Source organism: Rhinopithecus bieti, unplaced genomic scaffold, assembly GCF_001698545.2.
Source record: "Rhinopithecus bieti isolate Rb0 unplaced genomic scaffold, ASM169854v2 scaffold_2349, whole genome shotgun sequence".
NCBI classification, from domain to species: domain Eukaryota; kingdom Metazoa; phylum Chordata; class Mammalia; order Primates; family Cercopithecidae; genus Rhinopithecus; species Rhinopithecus bieti.
Genome location: NW_016804051.1, coordinates 2,085,598 through 2,100,271, shown reverse-complemented (window position 1 = coordinate 2,100,271; position 14,674 = coordinate 2,085,598). Strand labels below are relative to the sequence as shown.

Genomic DNA, 14,674 nt, shown 5'->3' with positions numbered 1-14,674 from the left:
GGGGAGGGGGGATACCCATCTATCTACGTGAGCCCCATGTCTAACATTTATACTCAATGACACTTGGCTTGTAGCACTGCTCAGCATTTGCATATGCTGAAAAACAAACATGTTTGGTAAATAAAAATATACACTTAAAAAATTGAAACATCCAATCTGTGCAGGTAGCTCTTTTCAATCTTTCAGGCTACGCAAAAGTCATACAAGGACGCTACAGCTAACCAGAGGTTCTGCAACTGAGGAGTCCGAAGGGTGTAGAAAAACTGTGTTCTTTTATTTTTTTAAAAGGAAAATTCACAAGAGTTTAGATCAAATATTTCTTATGGAGACTAAGAACATTAAAAAACAAAGTGTCATTAAAATATGAGAAAGGAGGGCAGGAAGCTAAGTAAAATGGCCTTGACCTTATCCTCACCCTTTCCACCATGCTTCAATTAACATCTCTTACCCCTTCTGAGCACCAGGATTTTTTCCAGATAATGGCAAATAGAAATGAAACATTTGGAAATGAGCACGAAAACGCTAACAAGTGTACCGACAATGTACATCAGACACACAACAGTGACTGGCGAGAGGAAATCTGGCAGCCTATTGATTATTAATGTGAAAAGAAAACAAATGGTAAAATGCAATATGGATTCTCTGCATATCCAAGGTTTTCAAATAACACCTTATTTCCTAACAAGTAAAATCTGAATTTATGAAAATCGTCAGAATGCACAGCCTTATCCTAGTGATCATCCTATGATATCCTTACCCAGACACAGACATTAAACTGCCCATTTCCTATCCTTATTTTTTTTCCAATTGTCATGATGAATCCATGCTATGATGCAATCTTTTTGCAGAATCAAGTCGTTTTGACTATTTTGCTTCCCTAAAACCACACTGTCTTCAAGCCAGGTATTACCATTATTACTAAAAATAACAAATTGTTTAGGGGAGAGTGAAATGTAATGTGAAAGTTTTGCGATCCTCAGGCTCAAATCCAACTCGGGCTCCCGCTCTTCTTTCAGGAAGGCAACTTTGAGACACTCTGTTTGAAACTCACAGCTATACTTTGAAGCAATGACGAAAAAAAAAACCAAAAAACAAAAACCAAAAAAAAAAAAAAAAAAAAACCGCCAAGGATCAAGAATAGTGCTAAGTCCCAAGATCTGCCAAGGTTTAAGACCAGGGCTCAAGACGCACGCCCAAACCCTCAACCACGTTTTCTTTTTTTTTTTTTTTTTCCTTAGAGTGAGAACCGAACACAGACACTCTCGCCTTTGCCTCCAAACCCAGTATCTCGCTACAGCTGGTGCACTGGAAGTTATGAGCACAAACAGATGCTGCAGAGAAATCTGTTTCTATTGCTCAACTGTTCCAAGCATGTCTCAGTATTTTTAGCTCTGGGGATGTTCTGGTGCGCACACAAACTATATAGGCATGATCTGGGACTCCGGAGCGTGGGTGAGCGCTACAGCAGTGTGACAGCTGGGCACCTCTGGAGCAGCGGGGCAAGGTAGGGTAGGGGACCGCGGCCAGAGTCCATTCCCCAGGACACACCGGCAGCGAGCGAAAAGGAAGAAAACACAGCAGCCCTTACCTGTTGCTGGCGCAGGAGCATGGGGACATGGAGTGGAAGTGGGGGGTACAGAGGCATGTAAGATCCAGTGGTTTGTAAAAAGCGAGTGAGCCAAAGCACACCAGAATTCCCAAGACCCAGCCTGCCGGCGCCGGGAAGGCTGCGCGCTGGCCAGGGCTCCAGTGCGCTCTGCAATATCCTGGGCTCTTTTGAGGCGGTCCGTGCGACACCGGCTCTCCTGGCCCCACCCCCGGTCGCTGCCGGCCAATCGCAGCGCGCCTGGCCGCGCGGCCGGCCCCGGGAACCGCGGCGGGGAGGGCAGGATGCTGCGAGGCGTTGCCAGCGGAGGGAACCTGCCGCCGCCTCCTCCCCCTCCACCCTCGGAGCCCGGCCGAGGGAGTCGGGCCCGGGCCGGGGAGGAGGAAGTTGCGGCCCAGCTGGGACAGCAGCAGGTGGGAAGCTCCGCGCCCGGCTGTTGCGGCTGTCTGATTGCAGCCTGGCCTTGGGCAAAGCTTCCTACTCCGTCTGGAGCCCCACACACTTCCCGGTTCCCCCGCTCGAGGGCCGCTTGCCCTGCGTGCTTCTTGAGGGGCCTGCGAGGTGCCAGCGCCGGGGAGAGACATTTGCCGCCGGGGCAGGAGTGCTCGTCGGCCCCGGCACGTCTCGCTTTCCCCTCCCTCTCTGCCGGAGCCCCTCGGCCCTTGGAAGCCCCCCGGGGAGGCTGCAGCGCCCGGAGAAGCCGCTGAGTCAGTGGGGCGAGGGACTGGGGCGGGCGCGCAGAGCCCCCAGGATTGAGACGCGCGCAAGTGCGGTCACTGCAGCGCTGCTTGGCTGTTTCTTCTCCCGACAGTTCGCGAATTACTTACAAGGAGCCTAGGCTTCTTTGAAGGGTGAACGGCTCGTTCCCTCTCGCCTTGTCCGCCCTCAATCTCTCCACCGCCGCCCGGCACGCTTTGCTGATCTAAAATCAGAACAATTAGAGAGTAATGATTTTTTTTGGAATAGCAACTCCTACAGACACTGAGATCTGCCCTCGCTTCAGCGCCTGCCAGCCCTCATTCCCAGCAGCCAGGCAAGAGCGCGCAGACCACTAAAAAGCAGCTTGTGTTATCCGGGTCTGGATCCTGGAACTTTATAAACTAATCCGTGTGTGTGTGTAAACCGAAGAGTAAGTGCCTATTATTTCTGAGTACTTTGGTGTCCTAAGGAAGCTTTGCTTCTAAAGGACAGGATATATTTTAGGAGTCTCCTTCCACTGAGTTTTTTAAATGTTTATTTCCTCGAGCGATCAAATGTGTCTTATGTGCAGTTTATTTAAACTTCGAAAGGCCTCCTTGAGTCGCTAAACTAATTCAGCAAACTAGCTGGTATTGTGGACGGCGCAGTCGGGATGGATTTTTGTGTGTAGGAGAGGTGAAACTGACAATTCAAGGAAAGGTTCTGTGCGAGTCCCCACCTCCCATCCTCATATCCACACGTGGCCCCTAGGAGGTGCTGGTGAAATATGGTTGCTTAGGTTTTGCAGCTACGCACTTAATCCTGCCTCATGCCTTTTTTCTTAGCACTGAGCAAGGTACTTAAAAGGGTGCGCAAGAGATGATTCATTCAGTGTAGCTGCTCTGATAGCCAAATGGCGATGTGATTCCAGTTAATTTGTTGAGATTATACTGTTCAGCAAGTCCTGTTACCAACTCTGTTGCCATGCACGTGGGAATAATACCTGCCCCAAGGGAGGTCTTCTTTAACATCTATTGTCACGTGTTATTTATAAACAGCTTGAATTAACACTGTAAAATAGATGGATGTGTAAGAACCTAGGCTGTATAAAAGAACCTGAGGATAGACAAGTTAACTCTATATTAACCAAAGGATAATGAATGAGTTCACCGCTCAGTTCAATAAGCTTCTGAAATATGCTTCCTCCTGGACTTCTAAGAAACAGGTCAAAACTTTAATTATCCTTTAAAACATGTTAAGCCTAAATAGAAGAAGGAAATTAATCACTTATAGATTTTCTCTTCTTTATTATGATTCTGTTGATGGCTAAGAATTTTCCAAACCATGTGAATTCAGAGAGGCAACACTTTTGTTGTTGTTGTTCCAGGTAATGAGCTCTCTTTGAAAACCAGTCACTCAGAAAGGGATGCCATTTTTATGCAACTTGGATTGAAATGGTTTTGCTTTAGTATTCTACTCTAATTAGGATGAATACACCACAGGCCAAAATAGTTTCATATGATAGGAAAATCTTTAAAGAAAGGAACACAGAGTTATTAGGTTATGGTTGGCTGTATAAATTTAGCTGGGCAGGGGGAGGAAAGTCATAATAAATGTATCCTGCTCTCTCTCATCAATTATCAGCATCACTCCCCCAACATTCTCTCCTCCCAAAGACTGAAGGATGTGCAGCAAAGCTTATTTCTTGAAGGAGAAGGTTCAGGAAAAATTAATGATTTTAATTAGAACTTTCCAATCTAAGTAGAATCATTAGCTTAATTAGCTAAATAAGGAAGTGTGAAGGATGAAATTTTGCAAATGAAATTTTGTACACGCATGGTAGCATAGAATACCCCCATTGCTTCATTTTAAAAAAAGAAAATATAAATGTATTTTAATTAATAAATGACTTTTCATCATGTCCCTATTAGGAAAATTCTGTGTGCCAATGCTTTCAGTGTTTGAGTTAATACATCTTTTGAAGTGATGCGTGATACAGATTTCTGTTTTCAGAGTCTATCTTTTTTGGCTGAATCAGGCCTTATTTAGCAAAAATCCCCATTAGTCTTGGACACGAATGCAATTGGGTGTTGGGATCCATCTGTGGATTAAATTTTTCCAAGGAAATGACAATTATGCTCTTACTGATTCTCTCCACGGTAACCACCTATAATATTAGGGCCAAATATTAGTCACAATCTGGATCTGCAGTCAGATTGTGAATAGCTGTGTGACGCAGAAGGTGATTGTTTCACTAGAAGCACATATCTTTCCTTTGCATTTATATAAAGATCCCCAACAATTAGACATACTTTCAGACTTCCATTCACCATATATATACAGTTCAATTTCACACTGATAAAAGATGAAACGCTCCTGGCATTTGTATCCACTGGATATTAAAAACCACTTTCTAATCTTCAAAGTAATCATCATTAGCAATAAATAGTAAATAAATTGTTGTCAGATTGCCCGGAAATGTAGACAGGCTGAGTTTGCAATCTGCTGCTATGAGAACAAGCCACTTACTGTGGTATTTTAAGGCACTGTATGTAATCTTATTTATTGGAAAACAGTTTTCGCCTTAAGTTTCACTTACCGCATTGGTAACATTTAATCTTCGTATTTTTAAATTCAGTGAACGTATTTGTTGAAATAACTACTTTGTGCTTTGTCTATATGCTAGGTGAGATGAAAGACAGAAGGGCCCTAGGGGGAGCAGTACCTGTTCTTAGGAGTTCAGAATGTCCAACTGAGAAGACAAACAGGGCAGAAGTGAAACATTTAAATGATCAAACAACAATATAAGGCAGCTTATGATTATGCACTAAAATGGATCAAGCAACAATTAAAACAATAATTTTAGAGAGATTTTGAAGAATGGAATGAAGCAGGGTAAGACTTCGTAATGGCAGATTTAATAAATATGATATATTACTATGTGTAGTGGTATCAAGGATGCTGAGAACACATCAGAGGATAGGAGTGTCTCCTCATTCAATTAATTTCCTAAATGCCCACTATGCCCCAGACCTTTCTATATACAGGTAATCAAGCATATAAATTATAAGTTGTTTCTAAGAATAAATGTCAGTTACATGGAAATGAATGCAAGGAACAGTATGTTTTAGTATAACTTTTGATAATTACTCAATATGATTATAATAAACATAAGCTCTTTCATTTTTTTACCTGTAATACAGTAGGCCCATCAGGGTACAGTAGAGCCTTTTCTCCTGCATTAAATGACCCTAGACGAAGCTTATTTAAGCCTTTCTGCTTGTTTTTCCTTGTCCATCAATGTGAGCCTTCCGTTCTCATTTTTGCTTCTGATAATGTGCCTTGGATCTGTCAGGCTGTCACCATGCTCTGCCTAATTTGTTGATTCTAATCTGTGCTGGGCTGATAAATTATGTAACCAAGGTTGCTAAAGTAATGTAAAAGCAGATATGATTTAACATATCTAAAGATGCATTTTTGAAACAGTATGAGCAGATGCTGAATTTGGAGTTACCTTCACTTGCTCAACCTCCTTTTCGGGTAAAAAACCTTCAGGATTTGGATTTATGGCATCTATTTTGCTTCTCAGAGCATTTAAATGGCTTGGTCTTTGTATTTGCTGTTATAAATAGCTGAGGAAAACTTCTGAGTAAGTGAGATACCTGTGTGTTTGCAACTATCCATATGTTTATATGTATACATAAAACAAAATCATATACTCATTTATTGAGAAAATATTTGAGTGCTTACTTTATCCATTTATTATTATGACCTTCATTTTCCATCAAGTATGTTAAAACCCAAAACAATAAGTGGCACTATTCTTTAAGAAGCTCACACTTCCAGAGCCTCCATGTTATTATTTAGTAAATTAACTCTTCTGTCATGCTCTGGAAGATTTCATTTATCTCACATGAGTGAGACAAGTACACTCTGAAAATACCATATTCATTTTAGGGCCAGACCCTACATTACTATGTTTCTTGATTCCATGATTACAATGATCATTTCATCTGTGTTTTCTGGGATGCATTAGGTCTCCCAAAGGTAATAAGTTTACAGCCTCGGTTTACCCTCTATAACCACGGATAGCAGTTCCTTAGATCAGGTAGCCTTGCCGTAAGCGCAGGTCATCGGTTAGAAGAGATGCCAGCTGAGAAAATATCAATCATTATGCACAGATTCATCATTGCCACTGGGGAAAGGCAAGCCTTATAACTGGAAGGGTATAGTATCATCATTTAATCATAGTAATCAAGCAGTAATAAGAAGACTAATAATAAGCTAGGCTGTTTGGAGGGTTTTCCAGGAAACAAACACTGCTTTTGTGCTTTACAGGATGTGCTATTCTGATATTCTGTATTGCACGTACATTTGCATGGGAAAATAATGAAGAGAGGGAAGATAGGAAGGAAAGAGGAAGTAGAGGAGACAAGAAAATATTCATTAGAAATTATTGGTTCTAAAGGAGACACAAACACGTTCAGTAGCCACCAGGGAAAGTGAGACTGCCACCGGCATCCATAGTCCCCCTCTACAGCACAGTAAGAAATGCTTTCCTGTGCGAGGTGCCACCATCAGCAAACTGAATCTCATGTTTAAAACACCTGTGAGAATGTCTCTTTGCTTTAGTAATACATCTTTGGAAGATTGTAAGAGTCACACAACTTGACTTTTCCAGAACTTTTAAAACAAAACAAAAAATTAAACAACACAAACTTCAGACAGCCAAAACTAATCACTATTATAGACATTTATGGAATATGCCACAAGCTACGAAGAAAATGCAAAACATATTTTGAGTAACGTCAACAACACTGTAATGATACTCTTGAAAGAAAATGTACATACTTGAATGTCTAGATTTTTCAGATATGGGCTTTAAGAGTTTGTGGATTTTTTTTAAAGAGTATTTTTTGGTATTTTAAGAAATTATTGCTAAAATGATGTATGTCTGTTTTGGAAAATGTAAAAGATAAGCATTTTAAAATGTAGAAGAATGTAGGTAAATGTGGAAAATAATATAAATTCATATTCCCACCATTAAAAGATAACCATTATAAATACTTTGATATATCTTTCTGCTTTTCCTATATTTCTATTTCTATTTTAAATCTATGTTTTATAACTTTTAAAATTAACATAATGGGTTTTTTTTAATGATGAGGTCTCACTATATTGACCAGGCTGTTCTCAAACTCCTGGCCTCAGGCGATCCTCAAACTCAGCCTCCCAAAGTGCTGGAATTATAGGCATGAGCCACCGCACCTAGCCTCTATAATTTTAAGATCAATTATGTCATATTTTCAATACATGAGCATCACACTTTTTATATCATGCAAGTATCTGTCATGCAACTAAAAATTATTTGAAAGTGTATATTTTAATGCTCACATATATTTTATGAATTATAATTAATTCTCCCCTATTCTTATACCTTTATATTCATTTTTGTTTGTTTGTTTTTTACCCTTACAAGTATGCATTTACCTGGCCTTGGAGATTTTTTTATCTTCATATCTTTCTCCATTCATTATAGATTTCTAGATGTACAAGTACTAGGTCAAAGCTTATGAAGTCTTAAAGGTTTTTTTCTGTTTCTTTCAGTGGAAAATAACTTTTATTGGGGACCCCACCAAGCTGCAAAATCTGCCCTGGCATTAAGCCTCCTGTCTTCCTTGCCAATTCGTTGCTTTTCCTGAGTGGTCCCGAATGAATGCTTTCTCTTCTTCCATTGGCTCTGGAGCGCCATGGGCCAACTTGGAGGAGGTGTCAGTGAACTTATAGTTCAAATCTTCTCCAGAGGCCCGCCGCTTCGTCTGACCAGCCAAGGACTTGCGGAGGGTGGCACCCGCTTCTTGGTTCCCACCACACAGCCTTTTCAGCATGGACCAAAGTCATTGGTCACTTCACCATAGTGGACAAAGGCCACCCAGAGGGTTTGATGCTCTGGTCAGACAGGTCATAGTCAGGTGAGGCATTGTTCTTGATCAGGCTTGGGCCGTCCTTGATAAGGTAGGCCCTGCCCAATCTTATAGATCTTCTTATTGATCTCAGTGCGGTGATGGGTAGCTCTTTTCTGCCCCAGCACGTGCCACAAAGAAGGGGCCACACGAGACAGGATGCCATGCCCCAATGCAGGCCCATCTTGCGCAGGCTCAGTGAGGTCTTGCGGCAGCTTCTTGGTGTGCCAATGACTGGCGCCCTTTGGGTAGGCCTTTTCTGCCTTGGTCAGGCCCCCGATGATGTCGATAATCTCATCCTGGCCCAAACACTTGCGTCACAGGCACCTGGCCTTGCTCGAGCCTTCTCGCGCCCATACCCCCCGGGGGGTCCAGGTTTTCTCGGCCACAGTGGGCCTCCATTCACCTGGATCTCCATCAGGTGCGGGCCTTCTTCTGGCGCAGAGGAAGGGCCGGCGCATTCTGGCTCTGGGTTGCTGGCAATGACTACGGTATGACTTGCAGTACTTCTTTCATGCTGGCTGAAGTCCTTCTCCAGCTGCCTTCATTGCCCATCCTCATCCTGCCATTTTCTTGCAGTACTTGCGTAAAGGCCTCTTCTTAGATTTTATGCCCAGTTTTTTTTTTATTAGAAACGCCTCTTGCATTCATCACTGATGTGCTCAGCGAAGACATGTCTTGAAGCGGTCCGGAGGCCTCGAGGGGTTTCCGGTGCTGCCACATGCCCACAACCCCATGTGTGGCGTCTCCACAATGGCTTACAGCCCTCCACCACCTCCTTCTTGTTCACCTTAGATCCTGGCCTGGCTCGACTTCCCCACACGATGCTGCGGTCATGGCCAGCCTTGTTTCCCAGGAAGGCTGTGAGGGGACCGGCGCTTAGATGGATCATCCTTAGGGAAGCCTCTTAACCTTCCCGCGATGACTTGCTGCCCTGCGCTTCCCAGGCGCAGGAAGGGCCGGAGGGACCGATTTGTCTGGGAGGGGAGCGGAGAACTTTCTGTGAGACATCACGCCATCAAATCCCGCCGGCAGAGCTTTTTTCTTTTTTTTAAATGCAGTTCTTTCTAATGAAATCCCAATGGATCGAATCTTAAGGATGGTCTAAATTATGTGACTTTGCATAGTGGCTGTATTGCCCAGTGGGGAAAGGTTGAGCTTTGGGTCAACTTGACATGTGTTTGCAAACACAACAAGTAACTAGCCACTTACTAGTTGTGAAAGATTGTTATAGGAATTAGAAATAATAAATCTAAAATGACTAATACTTTGTGATCAACTAATCAAAGGTATCTTTTTATTCTATCACTATTGCTCCTGCCACTAATGATGATGAAAATGATAAGGTGAATAAATCAAACATGTTAACTAGGATAATAAGGCATGCATACAATAAGTCTATAAATAAATAACAGAAGTTTATGTAGTGCTTGATTAAGTGCTAAAGTCATAAATGAAGAGGTAAGCATCTGGGGAACTTAGCAACAGATTAGTTCTATATTTGATAAGACAGGTTGGCATGAAACAGAAAACAGTAAAATGGATTTCACAATTGATCATCAGAATTTGAATAAATTCATGTATTTAAAGAAATATTAAAATTGAACATTAAACTTGGACCAGAGTTTAGTCTTTCAGGACAAAGATGTTGAGTTGACACTTGATTCTTTGCACAGGGAGAGATCTACAGATGACTGAGCAGAAGGATAGGGTGTGTAAACAGGACTGTTGGAACATTAATCGGACTGTCATTTCTTCGTCCATTGCCTCTGGCTGCAGCCCTAACATCTTATCTTTGCTTCCATTTTTGTTTTCTTAATGTGATTTCCAACATTCCAATTTTTATTTAAAAGGAAATAGAGATACAGAAATTATGTTCCAACTGTTCATGTGAATAGGACCTATACATGTGGACTCCTAACCTGCTGATACCAAATTCAATGTTTATTCCTCTACTTTCTGCAGAGTATAACTTTTCCTAGCATCTCTGCTCAGACAAATCTAGAAACCTAAAATAAGACCTCTGTTTTTCAAAGCCACTTTCTAATTCTCCCCAACAGATCCTCCACATTATTTCTCTCCTAACTCTGAAATATATGAAATTTGAATTTTTGCTCCTTATGCAGGACCCAATTCCAAATGCTTGGCTCAATTTTCATGCTTCCCTGTGCAAGAGTTGCTTCCATTTTAGAAATAAATTTGATCAGTATCTACAGGTTTAATTGAATGTTTCCTTTATCATTGACCAGCTTCCATTCTGTAGGCACTTATCCTCAATTGAGATTTAATTTCAGTGTTCCAATAAATTTATGTTTTAATATTCAAAGTCCTAGTGTGTAAGTTACAAATAAATAAAACTTGTATTGCAGCTATGCAAAAATAAAATGCTATACCCAACTAGTACCAATAACATTAGTGATTTATGATAGCACAATAATATTCATAGCATTATATGACTATGAAAAGAAAATACAAGTTTTCAGGTGCAACTTTTAGCTCCATGACAGACCAGCCTGTAGTTATCAGTGTATACAGTTTACAGCTACAAACCCGACTTTGCTATTTATTGCAGAAAAGCACTGAAAGTTAAGTATTGTTCCTTCAGCAAAATATTCACTGACCCAAAACTGTTTGTGACATTTTACAATGCACACAGCCTCATGCAAGTTTAGACAAGTGGACTTATACTGTCTTATGAGTGCCTGCCCCTAATAAACTACCTCGTAATGCAAAAGTAACATATCTTTCATGACTATTTTGACAAAAGTTTAAAACACATATGATGAAGTTCAACTTTCAGGAACCAAGGACTGCCAGAAAACATTAGTTTCTACATTATATGTGCATTTAGAAGTTTACTTGAAATCTGCCTTTTATAAAGGAATGGTATGAATAAGTGAAACTGTACATTTTTAAAATTTGATTGCCATTAAAGCAGAAATTATAAGGTCGAAAAAAATAGGTGCTTCATTAGATTTTTTAATGTACTTATTAGGCTCAAATCCAGACATTTCATCTGCATCATTTGGATTTGAACGACATACAATTCATTTTAAGTGTTAAAGAAATTTAAATGAATTACTATTATAAGCAAATGTTTTTAGAAACTGTTTCTAGGATTAGCGATAGAGCAACTCAGAATTTGTATCATAGACTTAAATTCTATCACCAGTGTTTCAGCTTCTGATCTTTTTATCGCAAAGATCTCATTTCAAAACATGTAGTAATACAAAAGTCTATTCTTTTGTATGGTTTGCATAACTGAGTCACCAAGTTTTAGCAAGGCAGGAACTGACAGTATAAATAATTTTTTTTTTTTTTTTTTTGCAATCTGATTGTCATTTCCCTGCATGTAAACAGAAATATGTGAATACTCACATTTTGCCTGTTAAGTCAACTTGGGAAAAAATTAGGAGAGCCAGCTTTCCCATTTACTGAGATTAAACCTCTTTTATGTGTTAGCACATGTAAGAATGCTTTAAAAAAAACCTTGAAAAATAATCTGTCCTACCTATCAAAGTCCAAAGCTATTGCTTTTACTGTATATTATTTTTATATAAAAAATAATGCCTTCTTTGCACAGATTAAGGAAAGTATATACTTAATAATTTAATTGGCAGAAAGCAAATTCAAAAAGTATATGAACATGCAGGCACACACTACAGACTCATGCACATACACAATTATATCTGTTGACCCAATGATGACACATCCAAAACCTCATAAAAGATGAAGAGGGCTAAGATTTGATTTGCAGTTGCTTAGTTCTAACAGAAGAGCTGTGGTCAGTTCTGACTCTTTCTCGTAACCTGCCTTCATAATCTTGATTTTATGATATTTAGAGTCCAGTTACATTTTGCAATTTAAAAAGTCACCTATTCACTCGTTACACACATATTTATTATGCACTAAAATATGAAACATTCAAAATAGATACTGGCAGCTCTCAGTATTTTTGAAAAGTAGAACAATCCGTAAAGCTCTAAGGCTAAACAGCTTCTACATGTCAGTAAAACGTGAGCTAAGTACACATAATTTAAGCAGTTCCCTTAGACTAAAAGACAATGCACATATTATTCACATTTTCTTTCAGAAGCAATCTGAACATCTACCTGATCAAAGTATCATTTAGCCCAACAGCCTTAGTCCCCAATGCCGTATCCATAGTTTCAAAATCCAGATAGTATAATGGAAATTTATACAAGTCTCTTTAATCCTGGGTTCAAAATGAATCAATGCTCTTCTCTAAGTGAATTAAACACAGAAATTAGTTTACTCCTCTCTGTATTCTATCTTCTTCCCTTAAGCATTGCTTGCCTTTGTTCCTTTTTTTTTCTCTCCATAGTCCATACATTCATTCAAGTCCTACATAAAGGGGATCGGTACCAAAAAATAGCCGGTGATCCATGTGGAATGCTCTGAATTATATTACTACCACGATTTAGCATTGGGTTCATCTCTGAAAATACAGCTCAAGACCTGCATGATTCCAGCTCCACAGGCTCCGCTGAAAAGCATTGCCTATCAAAGCAATACACAGAAAAAGCACCAAACATGCTTGATAATATAAAACCAAGCCATACCCCCAGAGAGTGAGACAATCCAGTCAGCAAGAAAAAGAAAAAAATCGTTGTTGGAATTATTTCTCCATAATGGAAAGCAATTCTCTGTGAATTGACTTACAGGTCATGACATAAAACCAAAGAAACAAAGAAAGAACTCTAAGCATTGACAGATGTTCTGTGCTCGCTCCTGCCTCCTGAACCCCTCTGAGTCTCCATCAGAAGGCAGCCTGACCTGCAGCCCCTTTCAAGCAACTTAGGAACTGGAGAGCTCTCATACAAAAGGTTTTACCCCTCATTCCACTGAAGACCCCCTCCAACCAAGAAAACATTTTCTCACAGGAGAATTTAAGAGAGTCTATGAATTCATGCTCGATTTCATAATTTCCTCTCTGTACAAAAACCAGGGTATTTATTTCTCTTACGTAATTTCCAGGGAATCAGTTGCATGACCTGACTTGTATTCTGTTGGTCTACTGAGGGGGCCTTACCGTCAGTCACCGTTGGTGAGAACATACCCAAGGGCTGATATATGACTGCAAAGGAACTTAACAATTCCTGGAAGGAAAAGGGTTAAGAGCCAGTAAAAACAGCATAAATTTACACATGACCTAGTGCGATTACACTTTTATTCTCTTCCTTACAAGAAACAACAACAATGACAACCTCCATAACTAATGCTTCTGGTCTAAAAACCTTCTCCCTAAAGGACATGTTTTCACCCACTACCGATGATCTCAACAACTTTCTGGATAGAAAGGACCTATAGACAGAGAGATGTACCTGCCGGTGAGTTTTCTTTCCAAAGGATCTAAAAAATCCATTCCAGGTCATGGGAAAATCATCTCAATGATTGTGCTGAAGGGAGCAGCCTTGTATGATTGGTTTGTGATGGTTCGATTCAAGCTGACAAGTTCTAGAATGATAATTGTTTTGTCCCAATCTTAACTTGCTAAGAAGGGAGATGGCTTGAATAGCCAGAGGCCTTGACTCCAGAAAGAACTGAGTAGATAAAAGCTACTGCAGTGGCTTCAGTTAAAAAAAAAAAAAAAAAAAAAAAAAGCTGGTCTCCTGATACCATTGCCTTCCATGAGGCAGAGTGCTCTGCCTTTTTCTTTGCAAAATATAGGAAGAGGATTGTCTAAGCAAGTGAAAAGTAGTTGGGGACAAATAAAGGACACGCGGTTTTTTTCCTTTTATAGGTGAGATCAAATGCACCAAAGACTAAACGAAGCCAGTGCCTCAGTCCTGTCTGTCCTAGCCCTGCAATAGAGGTGTCACTTGGTGAATAAGCTAGTTACAAACTGAGTTCTCAGTATAGGGTTCTCTGGGGCCAGCAGAAAGGGGCCAGACAGGTGGGTTGCAACCTCTCCCTCCTACTCATATCTCTCAACAACCCAACAATCTCCTTTCCTCTTTGTCTTTCCCTTTCCTCCTCTAGGAATTTTTCATTAGCTGAAGAACAGGGGCATCTGCTGCCACAGAGAGAAGTTGCTCTTTTGCCTTTAGCCATGGATGTATCAGGGTGGTAATGTATTCACCTGGAGAGCCCACAGATGCCACTGACACAGCAGCTGCTCTGACAATAGCCCATCAATTGTACTCTCTTCTCTTTCTCCCCTCTCCTCCTTCTTCCTGCTATCCACACACAAATTCTTCAAGAAAAACCTCTACGATGCTTCCTGACAACAGGGCTGAAATATCTGGAGTAGCAGATACCTTAGAAGGGCTATCTTGGAAACTTCTGAATGAAATTGATGGTATTAGAAGTGCTGATGAAGAACTAATTTAAATGGAAAAGGTAGAAATCCAGAAAAAAGTAAAACATTTAGGGATAGTGTTAATTGGAAGATTTTATTTTAAAA

At 40.5% G+C, this 14,674-nt stretch overlaps 1 protein-coding gene across 2 annotated transcripts in view; it reads right to left on the bottom strand.

Moving 5' to 3' along the window:
• KCNJ2 (potassium inwardly rectifying channel subfamily J member 2) overlaps nucleotides 1-2,618 on the bottom strand; it is an 11,658-nt gene extending 9,040 nt beyond the window's left edge. The window contains exon 1 of one of the 2 annotated variants that reach the window (XM_017863805.1): nucleotides 2,434-2,618. The gene's annotated coding sequence lies outside the window, so the exon portion shown is untranslated. Of the gene's footprint in view, nucleotides 1-1,588; nucleotides 1,769-2,433 lie in introns of those variants that run through there. The other variant, XM_017863798.1, reaches the window with a different exon arrangement.
• Between the last annotated feature and the right edge of the window lie 12,056 nt (nucleotides 2,619-14,674).